This window comes from Cervus canadensis, chromosome 6, assembly GCF_019320065.1.
Source record: "Cervus canadensis isolate Bull #8, Minnesota chromosome 6, ASM1932006v1, whole genome shotgun sequence".
Lineage (NCBI taxonomy): Eukaryota > Metazoa > Chordata > Mammalia > Artiodactyla > Cervidae > Cervus > Cervus canadensis.
In genome coordinates, this window is record NC_057391.1 from 21,620,819 (window position 1) to 21,642,034 (window position 21,216).

General features: G+C 40.3%; 1 pseudogene; it reads left to right on the plus strand.

Moving 5' to 3' along the window:
- The first annotated feature begins 3,402 nt into the window (after positions 1 to 3,402).
- LOC122443238 lies at positions 3,403 to 4,840 on the plus strand (annotated as a pseudogene).
- Positions 4,841 to 21,216: the final 16,376 nt, after the last annotated feature.

Below are 21,216 nucleotides of genomic sequence, written 5' to 3' on the forward strand. Positions count from 1 at the left end.
TTCTCACACACCTGGCAAGAAAATCTGCATGTTTTATACCAGAACAGTCAATTATGCCTCATTAATTCATTGGAGAGATTTTGATTTTGGTTTAGTTCAACCTTCTCACTGTATGGCTATTTGTATTTCATTTCTTCTCATATGAAGCTATTTGCATTTTTAAAACCCACTTTTGATATCTGAAAGGAGCATTGATAGGGGAAGTCCACCACTGTCTCCAGAGAAACCTATATGTGGGTCAAGAAGCAACAGTTAGAATCAGACATGGAACCACAGACTGGCTCAAAATTGGGAAAGGAGTATGTCAGGGCTGTATATTGTCACCCTGCCTATTTAACTCTATGCAGAATACCTCATGCAAAACCCTGGGCTGGATGAATCACAAGCTGGAATCAAGATTGCTGGGAGAAATATCAATAACCTCAGATATGCAGATGACACCACGCTTATGGTAGAAAGACAAGAGGAACTAAAGAACCTCCTGATGAGGGTGAAAGAAACTAAAGAACCTCTTATGAGGGTGAAAGAGAGAGTGAAAAGGCTGGATTAAAACTGAAAATTCAAAAAGCTAAGATCATGACATTCAGTCCCATCACTTCATGGCAAATAGGGGAAAAGTGGAAGCAGTGGAAGATTTTATACTCCAGGTGTGCAAAATCACTATATGGTGACTGCAGCCATGAAATTAAAGGATGCTGGCTCCTTGGAAGAAAAGCTATTACAAACCTAGACAGTCTATTAGAAAGCAGAGACATCACTTTGCTGACAAAGATCCGTATAGTCAAAACTATCATTTTCCCAGTAGTTGTGTATGGATGTAAGAGTTTGACCAAAAAGCCTGAGCATTGAAAACCTGATGCTTTCGAGTTGTGGTGCTGGAGAAGACTCTTGAGAGTCCTTGGACAGCATGTAGATCAAAATCGTCAATTCTAAAGGAAATCAACCTTGAATATTCTTTGGAAGACTGCTGCTGAAGCTCCAATACTTTGGCCATGTAATGCGAAGAGCCGGCTCATTGGACAAGATCCTGATGCTGGGGTAGATTGAGGGCAGGAGAAGATGGTGACAGAGGATGAGATAGTTGGATGGCTTCACCGGCTCAGTGAACATGAATTTGACAAACTCTGGGAGATAGTGAAAGACAGGGAAGCCTGGCATGCTGCAGTCCATGGGGCCTCAAAGAGTCGGACACAACTTAGTGACTGAACAACAGCAACAACTTAATATGCAAACCCCTGAAAACACTCATCAAACTAGAATGGGAAGAAATTCAACCCTGGTAAGAATGAGGAGGAAATAGGGCATAAAAGCCTCAAGATGAGATTTGTTCCCACTGCTATCCTCCAAGGGGTGATGTTGCATAAATTGGAAATGTCACCTCCGACAAAAGTTCCATTTCACTCATATGAGCTTCTGTATCTCGGAGCTTAGTGAGGTACACATTTGAACAGGCTCAACACCAGGAACAGTCATTGTCAAGGAAGCATTTCTTCCTGATAGTCACTATAATTTGCTTAAATAGGGATCTTTTGAATCTCAGATTTCCCTGTAATAGGATTCAGCACACTCTGGCACATTCCTTCTGGCTCCTTAGGGAAAATCTTCCACAATATGGCTCCCAGCTTCTTTTCTGCACAGTCAGGTTCTCCACCACCCTTCGCCTGTTGGGAATGCTCTTCATAGGGAATCAGTAACATTATATTCCATGCTCCTTCCTCTATAGAACAAACCAGTTCTGGTTGAAATCTGAATAGAGACATTGTCTTATTATAGGCAGATTTGTCCTGGTCTCACTGATTCAGCACTAATGTTGCAGGAAGAACTGGAGGCCAGTCAGTGACCCGCCTGACAATCACATCACTGGCTCTAAAGCGGCCCCCTTAAGTGGAGGTGCAAGTATTCCTACCTCCAGTGTACTTCCTTATCTCTTCTTGTATGTCCAGACAATAGAATATGAAGGGGAAATAAAGGCTTTGTTTATCCAGTGCTCACCTATAACGGGCATTCTAGGTTAAGTACATTTTTGGGGCAAAGTTCCAACTGACCCACTCTGGTTGCCCCTCTCTTCTTTTCTCTCTTCTAATTCTATTTATCTAATATCCACTGTGTGGCCAATAATAATTATTATTACTTTTATTTTTCTACACTGTTTCTCACAGTTCCTTTAGTCAACATTTGCAACCATCTCGAACTGTCCATCTGATCCTGAGAGTCTGCCGATCACTTCAGTTTTACTTCAGTGAAAATATGCAAGTCCTCATTTTCTATCCCCTTTACCTCTAAATCCATATACAGGGAAACATTATTAATCATAGACTCTGAGAAAAAGCACAGAATTTATTTTCATATGTTTTATTTTTTTAATTTTTATTTTATTTTTTTCATATGTTTTAAAAAATACTTACTGTTCTTTTAAAATAACCTACTAGAGCTGAAAAGCAGAATACAAATAATAATAATCAACAGCTAAAATATATTTAGTGTAAAATAGATAGCTAGTGGGAAGGTTCACTATAACAGATGGAGACCCTATTGGTGGTCTGTGAGGAACTAGAGGGTTGGGAGGAAAAGGACAGGGAGGCTCAAGAAGGATGGTAATATATGTATATATAACCATGACTGATTTGCATTTTTGTATGGCAGAAATTAACACAAGAATGTAAAGCAATTATACTCTAATTTAAAAAATAACTAAATAAAATATGATGTATTTAAACCTGAAATTTTATTCAAAATTTATTTTTATTTTAAAATTATATATGTTTTAATAAAAATAAAACAATTTACAATTCTAATTTCAGTGCCCATCTAGAGATTAAAAGTAATATAACTCTTTATGTAGGTTCAGTCTAGAATAAGTATATATATATAATTTAAAAATGAAACTGTTCAATACTGAAAAGTATTCCAGCCAAGACTGTTATGAATACTGTGCTGATTCGTGAGCACCCTTCAGAATCACAGGTGAGTATATAGGAGATGCCAAAAAAAAAAAAAAGGATCCTGAGAACTGAGAAAATATTTCATTATGCAAGAATCTTCTGCATCCTTGCCATCTGAGACTAAAACTATGGCTAGATAATTAATTTTTGTTTTCTCTTCCCTAAAATCTTCTACCAATTCCAAATCAGAGTCTGCCTTCACTGCAATGTTCTTAGAAAATGCCCCTCAGGTCCTAAAATAGTGACCTTTCTATTTTCCCCTCCGCTCCACTCCTCTTCAGCCCATTCTGAATTGGTTGAGGTGGGAGGGCGGGGCTTCCTGTCACAAAGTGAGGGCCTGAGCAGGACTTGTTGGGTGAGCTGATTGGCTGCAGGAGCAGGAACATTTCCACAGCAGCTTATGACACACCCTCCCTCAGGGTTTAGTGAAGTATCTGACAGTGAAAATGTCTCAGTCATCATGAAGAGGCTAGCAGGCGCTGTGCTGGGCTTTTGTTTGCCCAGATTTGCTGTGAGTTGGGGCTGCCCCACAGGGAGTCTGAAGGAGTGAGCAGCTGCTGTATTGTTCAGGGAAGGAGAGGAACTGCCACGTCCTGCAGACTTTCTATCCTTCTCTTCATCTATGGGAGTTGTGTGTGTGTGTGTGTGGGGGGGGGGGGTCACTTCCACGATTTTGTCAGAGTTACAGTGACCTTCTCCTGTGACTGTTTCTCTGTTTCTCATCAGCTGTGCGAGGGGTGGATGTGGAGCAGAGTCCCGCAGCCCTGAGTCTCCAGGAGGGAGCCAGCCACGTGCTGAGGTGTAATTTTTCTGCCTCTGTGAGCAATGTACACTGGTATCTTCAGAACCCTGGGGGCCGCATCGTCCACCTGTTTTCTGTTCCCTCAGGAACAAAGCAGGAAGGAAGATTAAAGGCCACGACAGTCCCTGCAGAACGCCGCAGCTCACTGCACATTTCCTCTCCGCGGACCACAGACTCGGGCACTTACTTCTGCGCCGCGCAGCACGGTGCTCCCCAGGCACCTGCGGCCTCTACACGAACCCTCCGGGGCTCAGCCCCTCCTCCAGTCCCAGTCACACCGTGGGCCCCACAGGGCATTCGCAGAGCTGATTGTCTCTTACCTACACTGGTACAGTTTAATCACAGACACTTTCCGCCTACAGATTGTGAACTTCGGTCTTTGTCTTCCTTTCTCAATCTATATTTCCTTCTGCACTAGAGACTTCTAACTTGGAACTAGCAGAATAGCTGATAAGAGGACCAAAATAAAATAAATATTCAAAAATAGTATGCTGAACCCAAAGTGGTAAAAAGTGAGAAGAATTCAGAGGAAAAAAATAACTCCAATAAAGCTGTTATCCTGATTAGTTAGATGTCTCAAGAATGTTCAGATCTGCCTCACCAGAATGTGTCCCAAAAGACACTTGCGTCATCCCATCCTACGAGTGCAGCAAAGTGAGCAACAACAATAAACCTTACTCAATGTTTAATATGAGCTTTATAACTTAGAAGAAAATTATTCTGGATGCAAGAAATCTTAAATCCATTTCTATAGTCAAGGTCTTGGAAGAGTTGATTGCTTCTTGAGATCTAAGGGATAATCCATTTCCTTGCCTCTTTTAGCTTTTGAAGGCCAACTAAATTCTATGGTTCATGACTCCTTCTTGAATCACTAGAACTTCTTGCTTTCCCTCAGCATAGCTCCTTCCTCTTTTGGAGTCAAATATCTTTCTGGCTCTGTCCTATAAGATATAAAAAATATTAAACAGAAATCTCCGTTAAATAGAGTTGGGAAACAGAGGGAGCTCTCATGACCTGTGGACATAGTGGAGGGTAAAGGAAGATGAAAGATGCCTCTTATTTCCTGGCAAGGACTCAGCCAGTGAAAAGCCATGGACTCTTGTTATCTGTAGCCCTCTCAACTTCCTTTTTCAATTTACATTGTCTTAAATTCTTTTCAACAATGTCTTACAGCTTTCAGAGGTCTTTCACCTCATTGGTTAAATTTATTCCTAGGTACTTTTGATTCTTTTTGAGTCAACTAGAAATTGGATTGCTTTCTTAAATTCTCTTTCTGATACTTATTATTAGTATATAGAAATGCAACAGATTGCTGTATATTAATCTTGTATCCTGCACCTTTATCTTGTAATCAACTTTTTTGATTATTTCTATTAGTTTTGTTGGTGGCGTCATTACAATTTTCTATGTAGAGTATCATACTGTCTGTAATTAGAGACAGTTTACCTCTTTCTGTTCAACTTGGATGCCAATTATTTCTTTTTCCCATCTGATTACTGAGACTAGGACTTCCAGTACTATGTTAAATAGAAATGGGGAGAGTTGCATCCTTGTCTTGTTACTGATCTTGGAGAAGAAGATTAAGTTTTTTACCATTTAGGATGATGTCAGCTGTAGATTTGTAACAAATGGTCTATTATTTCGAGGCATGCTCTCTTTATACCAAATATGTTGACAGTTTTTATCATGAATGTTAAATCTTGTCAGAATCTTTTTCTGCATCTATTGACATAGTCGTGTAATTTTTATCCTTTATTCTGCTAACCTGGTATATCACCTTGCTTCATTTGTGGATAGTGAACCATCGTTGCACACGTGAAATAAATCTCTTGGTTATGATGCATGATTCTTTCAAGTTTTGTTGAATTCAGTTTGCTACAATTTTGTTAAGAATTTTTGCATCTATATTCCTCAGAAATATTGGCCTGAATTTTCTTTTTTGTAGAATCTTTGTCTGATTTTGGTATCAGGATATTGTAGGCCTCAGAGGATGAAAGTGAGAGCATTTCCTTTGATTTTTAGGAATAATTTGCAAAGGGTGGGTACTAATTTTTCTTTAAATATTCAGTTGAATTTCTTCTTGAAGCATATGGCCCTGGATTTCTGTTTCTCAGGAATTTTCTGATTACTGGTTCAACTTAATTACTAGTAATTGGTCTGTTCAAATTTTCTTTTTCTTTCATATTCAGTCTTGGAAGACTGTTTGTGTCCAGGAATGTATAGCTTTTACAGTCATATTTTTAGGTTCCAGGCATTAGGACTTAAATAACTTTGGGAGTCCTTTTTCAGGCTACCACATTTATTACAGCAACTCTGGCTATCTGTTTTCCACCCCTCTGACACTTGCTGTTATCTTCTTATTTATTTGCCTAGTGACTTGATTATTTCAGGTAAGTTAATTTTCCCCATAGTGTACAGCCTATGATGTTGTTCCTCAAAGGATGTAGTCTTGGGTACATTCTCAGACATCCTGATGCAGTAGTGGGTTAGCAAGGCTCTTTAACAGTCTTTTTCTCTAATTTCTATGCTAGACTGTTTGCTTCTGTTTATATTCAGTTCAGTTCAGTTCAGTCGCTCAGTCGTGTCCGACTCTCTGCGACCCCATGAATCGCAGCACGCCAGGCCTCTCTGTTCATCACCAACTCCCAGAGTTTACTCAAACTCATGTCCATCGAGTCAGTGATGCCACCCAGCCATCTCATCCCATCCTCTGTCGATCCCTTCTCCATCTGCCCCCAATCCATCCCAGCATCAGGGTCTTTTCCAACGAGTCAACTCTTCACATCAGGTGGCCAAAGTATTGGAGTTTCAGCCTCAGTATCAGTCCTTCCAATGAACACCCAGGACTGATCTCCTTTAGGATGGAGTGGTTGGATCTCCTTGCAGTCCAAGGGACTCTCAAGAGTCTTCTCCAACACCACAGTTCAAAAGCATCAATTCTTTGGCACCTAGGCAATAGACTCCACTAATCTCTGGCTGATTTTTTCCAACAACGCTATGAGGCCATAAATTGTTCCCAGGTCTCATCTAATTAAAGCAAGCCTTTTGCAGAGACAGCCTTTGAAACTTTTCTTTGGGGTCTTCTGATCAGAGAGGACTTTTCCTAGCTCTCCCCTTTCCTGTCCTTTCTGTTAAGATTTTAAGTTGTTGTCTATGAATTAACTTGTTGCTCTCATTGAGTTTCCAGCCTTCTTTTAATTGTTTACCATAAGCATCTCCATTGTTTTCAACAGCACCCTTAAACTTGGGCTTCCCAATGATGGTTTCAAATAAAATCTTCTCAAAGGAAGACCTCTGTTTTTACAGCTGCTTCTCTCCGTGGGCACAACACCTGAGCCACTGCTCTGAACCTGTAACAAGGGACAGTTGGCTGCTTGTCTCAGAGTGACATCCCTGTGTTATGTGAAGCGTGATGGAAGGGAGCAGTAGCCGCTTGTCTTCTTGGCTTGCCTTTGCCAGCATGAAATCACCACTCTATGAGCTGGGATGAGAGCGAGAGGACCCAGTATTCTCAGTCCACCATGCCTGACATAGAACCTCTGTGCTGTAAGTGAGGTGAGAAGTGGCCATAGAGCTGTCAGCTTTTCTTGTTTGTAACACAGTTTCTGTAACACAGGCCTGGGGGAGGTAAGGAAGGACAGCAGTCAGCCCCTCTGTAGGAGATACGATAGCCCTGAACTGCGGACTGGAGGGAGGAGGAGACTTGTGTCCTTGGTTATGTCCAACTTGAAGGGAACTTCCATCATCTTGAGCTGGGGACGGGGAGTGGGTCATGGTACAATTGCCACAGATTCTTTCTGCTGTCATGGAGATTTAGTAGATTTTATGAAAAAATGTGTCTCTATTACCCTTTTTATATGCTGTATAACCTAAAGACTATGTCCAGTGGCTTTAGTTTCTTAAAAATAATTTTCATCTGTGTTAACTGTTTTGTTGGGGAGAGTATCCATAAATCAAATCACAAAGTCATTCTGCAAGGTACAGTCTTTTATTTACATTGTTAACACAAATAGAATACGATTAGACAGAATATAATCAGAAGTTGAGGTTTTCTTTGAGATTCATTGGCTTTCTCTGTTGACAAAGAAAGTTGTCTTCTTGTCTTTAGCCTAAACCTGCCACAAATATAATTCTACCATGGATCTCCATATTAACACAATCATGTTTTCTGAGAGTATTAATATTGAAAAACAGGAATATCGTATCTTTTCTGAAACACTAGTTGTACTTAGAGCTATTATCCATAGTATAAAGATTAACAGTCATCTCTTCTAAGTTTTGACTCTTCAACAGAAAGCATCATTAGTGTTGGTTTTTATAATATCTAATATTCGTGTATCAAAGATAGCATAATTATAAGAAGTAGTATAATTTTTAACTAATGAAAATAATGGACAAGCTATTTAAATACTCTCTGCCGTAGGTCCTCTTCCTTAGACTCAGACCTTGAGAGGAAGATCCACCAGGTTCCTCTGCCCGTGGGACTTTCCCGGCAAGAATACTGGACTGGGTTGTCATTTCCTTCTCCAGGGGATCTTCCCGACCCAGGGATCGAACTGGAGTCTCTTAGGTCTCTTGCCTTGGCAGGCGGCTTCTTTACCACCAGCACCGCCTGGGAAGCCCACTGACTAGGGAAAAGGAAAAGGCCAAACAAGAGGAAGATTTCAGATGTTCCTAATGTTCTGTCTGCCTGATTCTGTGGGGAGCGCTAGAGCACATATCAGACTATATTGTACCACTTAGACAAAAGAATTGGATAGTCCCAGAAATCAGTTATTATCTAAGCTGCTGGCAGCAAAACACAAAGAACTTGGGGACTGAGCACAGATGAGGTTTCTGAGAAAATTTGAACAAGGTACCAACAATGTCTAATGTAGCCACTGTAACATTTATTCCTTGGAACAGTCCTGCAGGTTTCACTGCTTTTGCTATTATTCAGGTCAAATTCTCCAATGTTCACTTTTGTCTTTGAACTTTCTTTGCCTATCCAACCAACCCTCATCTCTTTCTAGCCATGTCTACACATGTCTTCCCCAGCACTATCTGCTTTAATCTTCACACTTCTCTGCTCCCTAAGTGATGAAGGACATTTTTCACTCAAAAACCCATGTTTCTCTCCTGACCCTGGATATTTTCCTCCCCAACCTTTCCTTCAGACCTCTTACACTTTGACCCTTGATATTGCTTCTCTTATTCACTATATTTTCCAGAATCATCTTCACCATCCAGAGGTGGTGGATTGTTTTATTCTCTCTCTGATAAAATATCAGCAGAAATGGTCATGTGATCTTAATGACATCAGAAATTGAGGGACATCTGTGATACCGATGTGTGTGAGGGAAGAAACAGAGTATGTAGATGTCTTAAATCTGTACAGATTCATAATTTAAAACTCACTTCTTATTCTTCAGCCCTTATCAAAAGTATTCTGAGCAACCTGAATGTCAGCTTAGGATCCATGATCACCTTGGAAATATTTCATTTGCCTAAATTATATTTTAGAAAAAGTATAAATTGAACTTGATTGGTTTTCTATCATTTTTTAGGGTCATGTAAAATGTGGACACATCTGAAAGATTGTGTCAAAAATGACGTTCCATCATGGCAAAAGGGCTATATATTCTCTCTGTCAGATCCATGACTTTTCTTGTAATGATATATATTATGCTTCTGTGTATCTTCAATAGACTTTATTAGTATTTATAATAAAAAAAATAAATATCCCTCTGCACACTACTAATTTGTAACTTCATGGGAGTCTCTGTCTTTCCCATTGTAAAATAATGCAATCTCCATTAACATATCATGCTGTCCTGATACATGAGTTTTTCTAGGAGGTGTTAAGGAAAGGAAGAGGTGGAGAGCAGGAGAGAAATTCTAACCGGCTCTGTACCCATGTGTAAGCAGAGTGTCTCTGATTCCCAATGAAATTAATTTACAGCAATTCTAGTCTCAATATGGGGAATACTTTCCTTGAGAGAGATAGGTTTAAGTGAAAGCTCTTGTAAGAAAATGGGGTCTGCTGAAAGCATTAAAGCAGATGTGAACTTAAAGTCAGAGTTCTAGCTGGTTGAGAAGACCAGAAGAGGAACTTGAGTTGTCACTGACCTTTGGTGCCAAGAACAGTGGACAAGATTCTGGGAGCATCATTTTTACTTCTGTGGTTTCAATTAGACTGTGGGTTGTGGTGGACAAAAACTAAGATATCTCATTAATTAGGGGGAATGAGAAATTTGGGGAATGGACAAATTCATGCAGATAGGAACTTTAAGAAGCAAATATTAATTTGTGGACCTAATGGCTTTTTATCTCTGTAAACAGGGGTGGGTGGACAAGAAAAGGAAACAAGTGACCAACAGCAGGTGAAACTCTCAATCTTTGATAGTCCAGGAAGGAGGGATTTCCATTCTGAACTGTAGGAGAGGAGTACATTTGACACGTCTCATGGTACAGTCAATACCCTGGTAAAGGCCTTGCATTCTTGATAGCCATAGGCTCAGTTATGAATAAAAAGGAAGGTAGAAGACTCACAGTTTTCCTCAGTATGAGTGCCAAACAGCTCTCACTGCCCATCACAGCTTCCCAGCCTGGAGACTCAGCACCTACTTCTGCAGCAAGTGCCGAGTGCTCCCCGGGCACCTGCAGCCTGTGCCCAGATCTGCAGCCGAGGCTCCAGACACACCCTGCCATGTAGAGAAACACACACACACACTGGTTTGTGCATGAAAAGTCTTAATACATTTAAGAAAACTGAAACTATATAGAATTTATTCTTTGGTCAAAATTGAAATTGACTTAGAAAATCTCTAGCAAAAAGATATCTTTAGAAACTCCCAAACATTTGGAATTTAGGCATTAAACTTAAAAAAAAAACTCCATAGGTTAAAGAAACAATTAGTGGGCTATAATAAAATATTTTGAAAGAAAATATAGTGAGAACACATACATACAAATATTTATGAGATACAGTTAATATTTTACATAGGAGAGATTTATCTTTTTAAATGCTTATACTGCTAAAGGAAAAAGGCTGAGAAAACAATTATGTATGCTTTCAACAAAAGAAAAAGAAGAAAAATTACAACTAATGCAAAATGAAGCAAGAACATAATAAAAAATGTCAAATTGGTAAAAAGAGAAAGAAAATGATAGAAATAGCTATGAGATACCAAGTTAATTTTGCTAAAATGATTAATAAAATATATATCCCTAGGCAAAATTATCATGGTGAAAAAAGAGAAAGCACAAATTATAAATATAAGGAATGAAAAGTAAGCAATAATACAGATGCTACAGTGTTAATCAGATAGACTCCCTCTGGGGTCCACCAGAAACTATTACAGTTTATTCTTGCTGAGTTTAGAGAGTACATTGTATTCTGAGTACCATCCTTTGATGGAAATGCATTGTGAAAATATATCCTGCCATTCTGTGGCAGGAACTATTACAGTTTATATTGGCTATACTCCAATATAAAATAAAAAATATAACTTTTTATAATAAAAAGTATAATGCAAACTCATGTCCGTTGAGTTGGTAATGCCATCCAACCACCTCATCCTCTGTCATCCCTGTCTCCTCCTGCCTTCAATGAACATGTAACAGTTTACAAAACTTCATGCATCACCATCTATGGTGTAGATACAGCTTGTAGATACTAAGTTTTGTTGGAGTGCATTATACTACTATGGCACAGAAAGGTCCAGCATGCTTATCTAAAGTGTATTTTGCAAGAAGAAAAAATAATAAGTAACTAACTAGTGAGACTGAACAATTTGGGCCAGTGGGATAGAAAATGTGACATGAGGATGATTCCAAGACACATGATCTAATAAGTACAATTCTACTTGTGAAGGCAATGAGACTGAATATTCTGATCCTTCTCAAAATCTAATAAATAAGACTCAATATCAGGTTTCAAAAGTATAATTATTTTATTCCTGTCATAAATTCATATAAACACAGTCAATAGAATAGACTCTTAAAATTAGAAGGACTGATTTTTTGTTATCATTTGATGTCAAAGTAATTTTACATATTGAAAAAACTAAGTAGAGCCTTAAAACCCAGAAAAAGTAGTTTAAAAATTTTGGATAAGACTACATTTCACCAAGTAGACCAAAGATCTGTGAGTTTTTAAATAAAGTACTTAGATTCTGGATGGAGAAATATAATTGTAGGCTAAATAAATGACTAGTAAGTAGATTACAAGAAGGGTTTGTAGCTTACACTAAATTTTATTTTCAATCTGTTCATCTTGCAGCAAATGGCATTATTTTATTCTTTTTTTTTATAGCTAAATGATTTCATGATGGGTTTCCCTGGTGACCTGGTGGTAAAGAATGCATTTGCCAAGGAGGAGACATGGGTTTGATCCCTGGGTCAGGAAAAACCCCTGGAGAAGGAAATGGTACCCCACTCCAGTATTCTTGCCTGGGAAATCCCATGGTCAGAGTAGTCTGGCGGGCTACAATCCATGGGGTTGAAAAACAGTGGGACATGACTTAGCAACTAAACAACGGCAACAATTTCATTAGACACATGTTCTATCCGCCCCTCTGTTGACGGATATTTCATTGTGCTGTACAGCAGAAGCTAACACAGCACTGTAAATCAACTCTAATAAAACGTTCAAAAACCGAAAGCAAATGCTGTTTTAAATGGGATGGCAAAATTACTGTATTGAATAATTATCAGAGAATGTCACCTAGTTTGTTCCTCAATTCCCCTCAGCTCAAACCTTTATTACTAATTGATTTTGTGAAGCCCCGTTTCAGGATCAGCCTGACTTAATTACCAGTGAAAGAAAAATTGAGAAAGTAAAAGTTTGTGGTGAGCCAGACTTTTTTTCCCACCTATGCACAGACCACATGACATATGTAAATGACAAATCCCACTTCCTGTTTGAAGGAGTCACACAGGACCTTAGGTAATATGTATATGTGCTCCCAGGAGCACAAAGTCACTCTCAGCTTGAGGCAAAACTGAGCACAATTGTTCAGGGGAATCCATGCCTCATGGCACTCTCCAGCCTGCTCTGGGTGTTCCTGGCCTTCACCTTCTCTGGTAGGGATGCTCCCACACATGGGTGCGTGTGTTCAGGGTGAAAGGACTGCACACAGGCAAGTGGTGCTTCACAGGGACTTGGGGAGGAAAGGAGGACTGGAGAAAAGCAAGCATCTTATGATTTCAGTCTGTTTTGGGGGGCAGTGGTCCTAAATGAGTCTAATTCCTACATTATTTTATTCACTGTTTCATCTCTGTTTTCTGATTTTCCCCACAGGATCCAGTGTAGCCCAGAAAGTTATTCAAAACCAGCCAGGCATATCCAGTCGAGTTGAGGAGTCAGTTACCCTGAATTGTCGGTAAGAAACAAGTTGGAGCAGTTACAGCATTTTTTGGTACAAGGAACTTCCCAGTGGAGCGATGATTTTCCTTACAAGGGGTGGCCATTACTCTATAAATGTTGAGAGATCACATAAATCATCCAGCCTCACCATTTCAACCTTACAATTGGAAGATTCTGCAAAGTACTTCTGTGCTCTCTAGGAACTCACAGTGCTTGAAGCAATAGGAAAAGCTGAACAAAAACCCCCAAGCTTAGTAAGAGAAAGCCTCTCTGCTGTAGGACCCAGGCTGAAATACACACCTACCGATCCCAGACAATAATGGTAGTCCTGTGGTTGATTCATCTGTGGTCTGGATCAGAAATATAAAAGCTCCTTCCGTGTCATATGGAAGCAGGTGTCCAGAATAACTTTCTACTGATACATTCTCCTCTTGAATTTTTGACTTTAAATCAACCATACAGAACATGTGTAAAGTTGTCTAAATTTGAAAACTTGCCCCATAATAATGTAAAATGACACTTTCACCTAAAGATCTTTACATCACAAATCTTGATATAGTATCTGAAATTGTAATGAAAATCCATTCCTTAGTTCTTTCCTTTTTAGGGCCTCCCAGGCACTAGGGGTAAAGAACTTGCCTGCCAATGCAGGAGACGTAAGAGGCACAGATTTGATCCTTGGTTTGGGAAGTTCCACTGGAGGAGGGCATGGCAACCCACTCCAGTATTCTTGCCTGGAGAATCCCTTGGACAGAGGAGCTTGGTGGGCTACAGTCCATAAGGTCGCAAAGAGTAGGACATAACAGAAGTGACTTATCATACAGCCCTTTCCTCTTAGATCGTATCAGGCCATATTCAGAGATGGAGAACTACCAGTGATGTAGAGTAAGAGATTAGTTATAAGGATTATTCCGCTTCTCTTGTGGCTCAGCTGGTAAAGAATCTGCCTGCAATGCAGGAGACCTGGGGAGAGTCCCTTGGACTGAAAGATCAAACCAGTCAATCCTAAAGGAAATCAGTCCTGAATATACGTTGGAAGGACTGATGCTGAAGCTGAAACTCCAATACTTTGGCCACCTGATGTGGAGAACTGACTCATTGGAAAAGACCCTGGTGCTGGGAAAGATTGAAGACAGGAGGAGAAGGGGATGACAGAGGATGAGATGGTTGGATGGTATCACCGACTCGATGGACATGAGTGTGAGCAAGCTCTGGGAGTTGGTGATGGACAGGGAGGCCTGGTGTGCTGCAGTCCGTGGGGTCACAAAGAGTCAGACACCACTGAGTGACTGAACCGATAAGGATTATTCACTGGCAGGGGCTAGAGCCGGTGGAAGAGTCTGTTCCATTTGTATTCCAACACTAAATACAGATGAAAAATGTTATATCTGTATCTGGTGTTGTGTCTGAATTCACTGAAAGTCAACCAGAGTAACATTTGTGAAGGAAAGTTGGATGTGGACAAAAGCATGGACAAACTGCGACATGTATGGAAATATATGAGGACAATGGAACCCACAAGATATGCCAAACCTTGTCTTTTTCTCTTACCTCCTTTAGGTTCAAAGTACTGGGTGACATTAGGAGAAGTGGATGTCATTTGCCATCATGCTACAAGCATACTTAGTCAAAGACAAAGATAACAAGAGTGAGAGATCTGGTGGAAGGTCGAGGAGTTGTGAGTCAACAATAAATTGAACTACCTGGTCAGCAACAACATTATGAGTTGCCATAGTCCCTGGAGGCCTGCACCAACCTGTGGAAAATAGAAACATGGCTACTGCATCACAAGTACTTTCCAAATCTTACACAGACCTCTTTCATGGCCAACCATAAACGAGAACACTATAGGGAAGCAAGTTCTGGGAAACAGACTTCCAGATAGTTAAGTTGAGACAGTACAAAGCCACTGTAATAGCTTAACTAGTTATCTTCATTCCTTGTTAACTAAGAATTCATCATTACCTTTTTGAAGAACAAAACTTTCTGATAAGGAAAACAGGAAAATTATGATTCCTGTTTAGTTCAGTTCAGTCGCTCAGTCATGTCCAACTCTTTGCGACCCCATGAACTGCAGCACACCAGGCCACCCTGTCCATCATCAACTCCTGGAGTTTACTCAAACACATGTCCATTGAGTCAGTGATGCCATCCAACCATCTCATTCTCTGTTGTCCCCTTTTCCTCCTGCCCTCAATCTTTCCCAGCATCAGGATCTTTTCAAATGAGTCAGCTCTTCACATTGGGTGGCCAAAGTATTGGAGTTTCAACTTCAACATCAGTCCTTCCAATGAACACCCAGAACTGATCTCCTTTAGGATGGACTGGTTGGATCTCCTTGCAGTCCAAGACACTCTTAAGAGTCTTCTCCAACACCACACTTCAAAAGCATCAATTCTTCAGTGCTCAGCTTTCTTTATCATCCAACTCACATCCATACATGACCAATGGAAAAACCATAGCCTTGACTAGACGGATCTTTGTTGACAAAGTAATGTCTCTGCTTTTTAATATGCTGTCTAGGTTGGTCATAACTTTCCTTCCAAGGAGTAAGCATCTTTTTATTTCATGGCTGCAATCACCATTTGCAGTGATTTTGGATCCCAGAAAAGTAAAGTCAGCCACTGTTTCTGCTGTTTCCCCATCTATTTGCTATGAAGTGATGGGACCAGATGCCATGATCTTAGTTTTCTGAATGTTGAGCTTTAAGCCAACTTTTTCACTCTCCTCTTTCACTTTCACCAAGAGACTCCTTAGTTCTTCTTCACTTTCTGCCATTAGGGTGGTGTCATCTGCATATCTGAGGTTACTGATATTTCACCCAGCAATCTCGATTCCAGCTTGTGCTTCTTCCAGCCCAGTGTTTCTCATGATGTACTCTGCATATAAGTTAAACAAGCAGGGTGACAATATACAGCCTTGACGTACTCCTTTTCTTATTTGGAACCAATCTGTTGTTCCATGTCCAGTTCTAACTGTTGCTTCCTGACCTGAATATAGGTTTCTCAAGAGGCAGGTCAGGTGGTCTGGTATTCCCATCTCTTTTAGAATTTTCCAGTTTATTGTGATCCACACAGTCAAAGGCTTTGGAATAGTCAATAAAGGAGACATAGATTTTTTTTGGAACTGTCTTGCTTTTTCGATGATCCAGAGGATGTTGGCAATTTGATCTCTGGTTCCTCTGCCTTTCTAAATCCAGCTTGAATATCTGGAAGTTCATGGTTCACATATTGCTGAGGCCTGGTTTGGAGAATTTTGAGCATTACTTTACTAGCATGTGAGATGAGTGTAATTGTGTGGTAGTTTGAGCATTCTTTGGCATTGCCTTTCTTTGGGATTACAATGAAAACTGACCTTTTCCAGTCCTGTGGCCACTGCTGAGTTTTCCAAATTGCGTGACATATTGCGTGAAGCACTTTCCCAGCATCATCTTTTAGGATTTCAAATGGCTCAACTGAAATTCCATCACCTCCACTAGCTTTGCTCATAGTGATGCTTCCTAAGGCCCACCTGACTTCACATTCCAGGATGTCTGACTCTAGGTGAGTGATCACACCATCGTGATTATCTGGGTCATGAAGATCTTTTTTGTACAGTTCTTCTGTGTATTCTTGTCACTTCTTCTTAATATCTTCTGCTTCTGTTAGGTCCCTACCATTTCTGTCCTTTATTGAGCCCATCTTTGCATGAAATGTTCCCTTGGTATCACTAATTTTCTTGAAGATATCTCTAGTTTTTCCCATTTTATTGTTTTCCTCTATTTCTTTGCACTGATCACTGAGGAAGGTTTTCTTATGTCTCCTTGCTATTCTTTGGAACTCCACATTCAGATAGGTATATCTTTCCTTTTCTCCTTTGCTCTTCGCTTCTCTTCTTTTCACAGCTATTTGTAAGTCCTCCTCAAACAGCCATTTTGCTTTTTTGCATTTCTTTTTATTGGGGATGGTCTTGATCCCTGTCTTCTGTGCAAGGTCACGATCCTCTGTCTATAGTTCATCAGGCACTCTGTCTATCAGATCTAGTCCCTTAAATCTATTTCTCCCTTCCACTGTATAATCATAAGGGATTTGATTTAGGTTATACCTGAATGATCTAGTGGTCTTCTCCACTGTCTTCAATTTAAGTCTGAACATGCTTCCTGTTAATATGATGCAATTATTCTTCATTCAACCAAAACAAGCTCTCTTCTTCAAAGAGAATACTGAGTTCATTTATCCATTTACAGGTGATGTTTTTTCCTCATCTAGCTGAATCACACTCTCCCATTGAATTCTGTATCTTAACTATTGAGATACACTGAGATGTAATATTAAATTGTAGTGGCATGTTTTCTTTTACCACATGCAGGCAAAGAGGAGAGAGAAGCTAAAAAATGGTTAATGTATACATAAATATATTCACATAAAATGAAGATAATTTTATAACTAGTATAGCTTTTGTTACTGCAAATGACCACATGATTGTAACTGATATTTATAACTACCTCATCCATTACTCATTCCATAAGCTCTTTATCATAGCAGGAACCTCCACTCACTGTTCTACTTGACTTCCTATAAAGCAAGCTCCTTATTCAGGAGTAATGCTATGTGAAAAGTCTTAAAGATGAATAAAGAATTTTGCAAGTCCACCACTGTGGTTTTGGCAGAAGTTTGCAAGGCATTGAAGACAAATCCAAGGGTCTAATTTAGTGGAAGAAAATCTTGCTAATAGTCAGGAGAAACCAATATGCTGTGTTCCGGGAAACATTATTAAGAATGATACCTGATTTCTCATCGCAAGCAATGGCAGTCACAATAGGAAAGCATTCTCAAAGTTTTTAAAGAAAACAAAACTGTCAAGGAATCTTCTTATGAGCATGAAAGTATATTTTTAGATTGTCATTTTTGTTAAAAATCACTGCTAAGAGAGTGCAAAGTCAGTGCGATTGGAAGGCTATATATGCAACCTACATTACTGAAACGGGAATCAAACGCAGAATATATTAAAAGCTCATAAATCAATATGAAGAGAAAATAATTAACATGAAGGCAAATCTTGGAGATTCAATTCAGAAATATTATATCCAATAGTAGCTAGTAAACATGCAATATGTCCTTGATTTTACTATTTTTAAGGAAACCAAAATCAAGCCTCACCAGATTCATCTGTGGCCTTTCAGCACCCTGAGTGTATCAGTGTAGTTAGCTGGCTATCACACCAAAAGGATAAGGAAAAATAATGACTATCTCCAGGAAAGTAAGTGATTAAGTAAATGTCCTAGAAGCTTCCACTACTGAACTGATGTGGGGGGAAAAAGCAGGTCACAAGCCTGGCCATTGAAGGAAAGGAAGGTTTTAGTGGAATAAAGAGAGTTGATATTTATTGAGCTTACTCTATGTCAGGCATTGTAGGATGCATTTCCAATTCATTATCTAATTTAAATATCAAAACCCTATGGGGCAGGTTTTTATTACCAATTATTATCATCTTTGAGAAATGAGACACAACTTTCCTATCTGTGAAAAGTGTCTCAAACCTTTATTGTCATCCAGAGTGTACCATTTACCGGACTCCTTGGAGAAGATTTGGATATGAGGAAGGCTTGACCCAGCACAGGATGAATGGATGTCTCAGTGCCAGTGACAATATGAGTTTAAACTGGAACCTAAAGAGATCTGTGAAGAATGGTTCTATCATGATCTACAAGACTTTCTAGAACTACAACCAAGAAAAGATGTCCTTTTCATCATAGGGGATTGGAATGCAAACATAGGAAGTCAACAGATACCTGGAGTAACCAGCAACTTTGGCCTTGGAGTACAAAATGAAGCAGGACAAAGGCTAGCAGAGTTTTGCCAAGAAAACACACTGGTTGTAGCAAACACCCTCTTCCAACAACGCGACAACCCACCCTACACATGGATATCACCAGAGGGTAAATACAGAAATCAGATTGATTATATTCGTTGCAGCCAAAGATGGAGGAAATCTACACAGTCACAAAAAGAAAATCTGGAGCCAACTGTGGCTAAGATCATGAACTCCTTATTGCAAAATTCAGGCTTAAGCTGAAGAAAGTAGGGAAAACCACTAGACCATTTAGGTATGACCTAAATCAAGAACCTTATGATTATAAAGTGGAGGTGACAAACAGATTCAGGGATTAGATCCCATAGACGGAGTTCCTGAAGAACTGTGGTTGGAGGTTCATAATACTGTACAGAATTCAGTGACCAAAACCATCCCAAAGCAAAAGAAATGCAAGCAGGCAAAATATTTCTCTAAGAAAATAGCTGAGAAAATAAGTAAGAGATAAAGAAGAAGGGGAAAGATATAGCCAAATGAATGCAAAATTCCAGAGACTAGCAAGGAGAGATAAGAAATCTTTCTTAGAGGAGGAGCCAAGATGGCGGAGGAGTAGGAAGGGGAGACCTCTTTCTCTCCTACAAATTCATCAAAAGAATATCTGAACGCAGAGCAAACTTCACAAAACAACTTCTGATCGCTAGCTGAGGTCATCAGGCGCCCAGAAAAGCAGCCCATTGTCTTCGAAAGGAGGTAGGAAAAAATATAAAAGATAAAAAGTGAGACAAAAGAGCTAAGGACGGAGATCCGTCCCGGGAAGAAAGCCTTTAGAGGACGTTTCCAGACACCGGGAAACCCTCGCACTGGCGGGCCTGGGGGAAGCGTTTGAATCTAGGAGGGCAACCTGACTGGGAGGGAAACAATAAATAAAACCCACAGATTACGTGCCTAAAAGCAACTCTCAGCAGAAAAGTGCCCCAGACGCCCGCATCCGCCACCAGCAAGTGGGGGCGGCACGGAGAGGAGCGGGCGGCATTGCTTGGGGTAGGGTCCGGGCCTGAGTGCCCTGAGGACAATCGGAGGGAGCTTTTGTGAGTTGCTGGCTTGAACTGTGGGAGAGCAGGGAAGAGAGAGAAAATTGACCGGCCGGAACTCGCTGCCGGCCGTTCGCGGAACGGGGGGACTGAGAGAGTCCGGAGAGGGGCTCGCAGACTGCGGGCCGGCCCGGACCCGCCGGAGCCGGGAGCAGGTCGCGGCGAGACACAGCGCGCAGGCACCCGACCGACGCGGGCGGGGACGGGCTGGGGGCAGAGGGCAGAAGGCACACACACCCGACTGGCGCCGGCAGAAACCGAGATTGGGACCGTGGGAGAGGGTGCGCCGCACCCAGAGAGAGTGCGCCGGTCAAGCTTCTGGCTGCCTGGAACGCTCTGACGGGGAAGGCACAAGAGCGGACTCAGCCTTTTGTTCCGCGCTGAGCTGAAGATGTGCGCGGCGCGCTCCATGAGGAGCGGCCGGGACTCTGAGCAGCGCAGACCGAGAAACCAGTGCCAGTCTCTCCCGCAGCGCCAGCCCATCCATGCAGCGTCGGCCCCTCCCAGGAGCGCGACAGAACTAGCTACTTGAATAAGAGTCCACCTCCGCCCGCCTGTGTCAGGGCGGAAATGAGGCTCTGAAGAAACCGGCAAACAGAAGCCAAATAAACAAAGGGAACCGCTTCAGGAGAGAGCGGTGCAACAGATTAAAATTCCGGTAGAAAACACCGATTATACCGGAAGAGGCCTGTAGATATCGAGATCTGTAAGCTGGAACGAGGAGATATCTGAAACTGAGCCGAACCGACACTGACCGCAACAGCTCCAGAGAAATTCCTAGATATATTTTTACTTTTTTTTTTTAAATAAGAAAAAAAAAAATTTTTTTTTAATTTTTTCTTTTTTATTTTTTCTCTTTTATTTTCCTTTAAAATTCCCTATTACTCCCCCATCATTCCTTAACTTTCATTTTCATAGATTTTTACGATTTTTTTAATTAGGGAAAATTCTTTTTTTTCTTTCTTTCTTTTTTTTTCTCCTTTTTCTCGTCTATTTTCTATTTTTCTTTTTCTCTTATTTCTTTTAAAGTCCTCTAGTACTCCTCTACTACTCCTTAATTTTCATTTTCAATACACTATAACCTTACCAAAAAAAAAAAAAAGAAGCCCTATTTTTTAAACTGAACTTCATATATATTTTTAAAAAAAAATTTTGTGTGTGTTTTGGTTTTTGTTTTTAATATAGTATTTTTAAGAGTCTAATCTCTACTCTAGATTTTTAATTTTTGTTTTTCAATATATG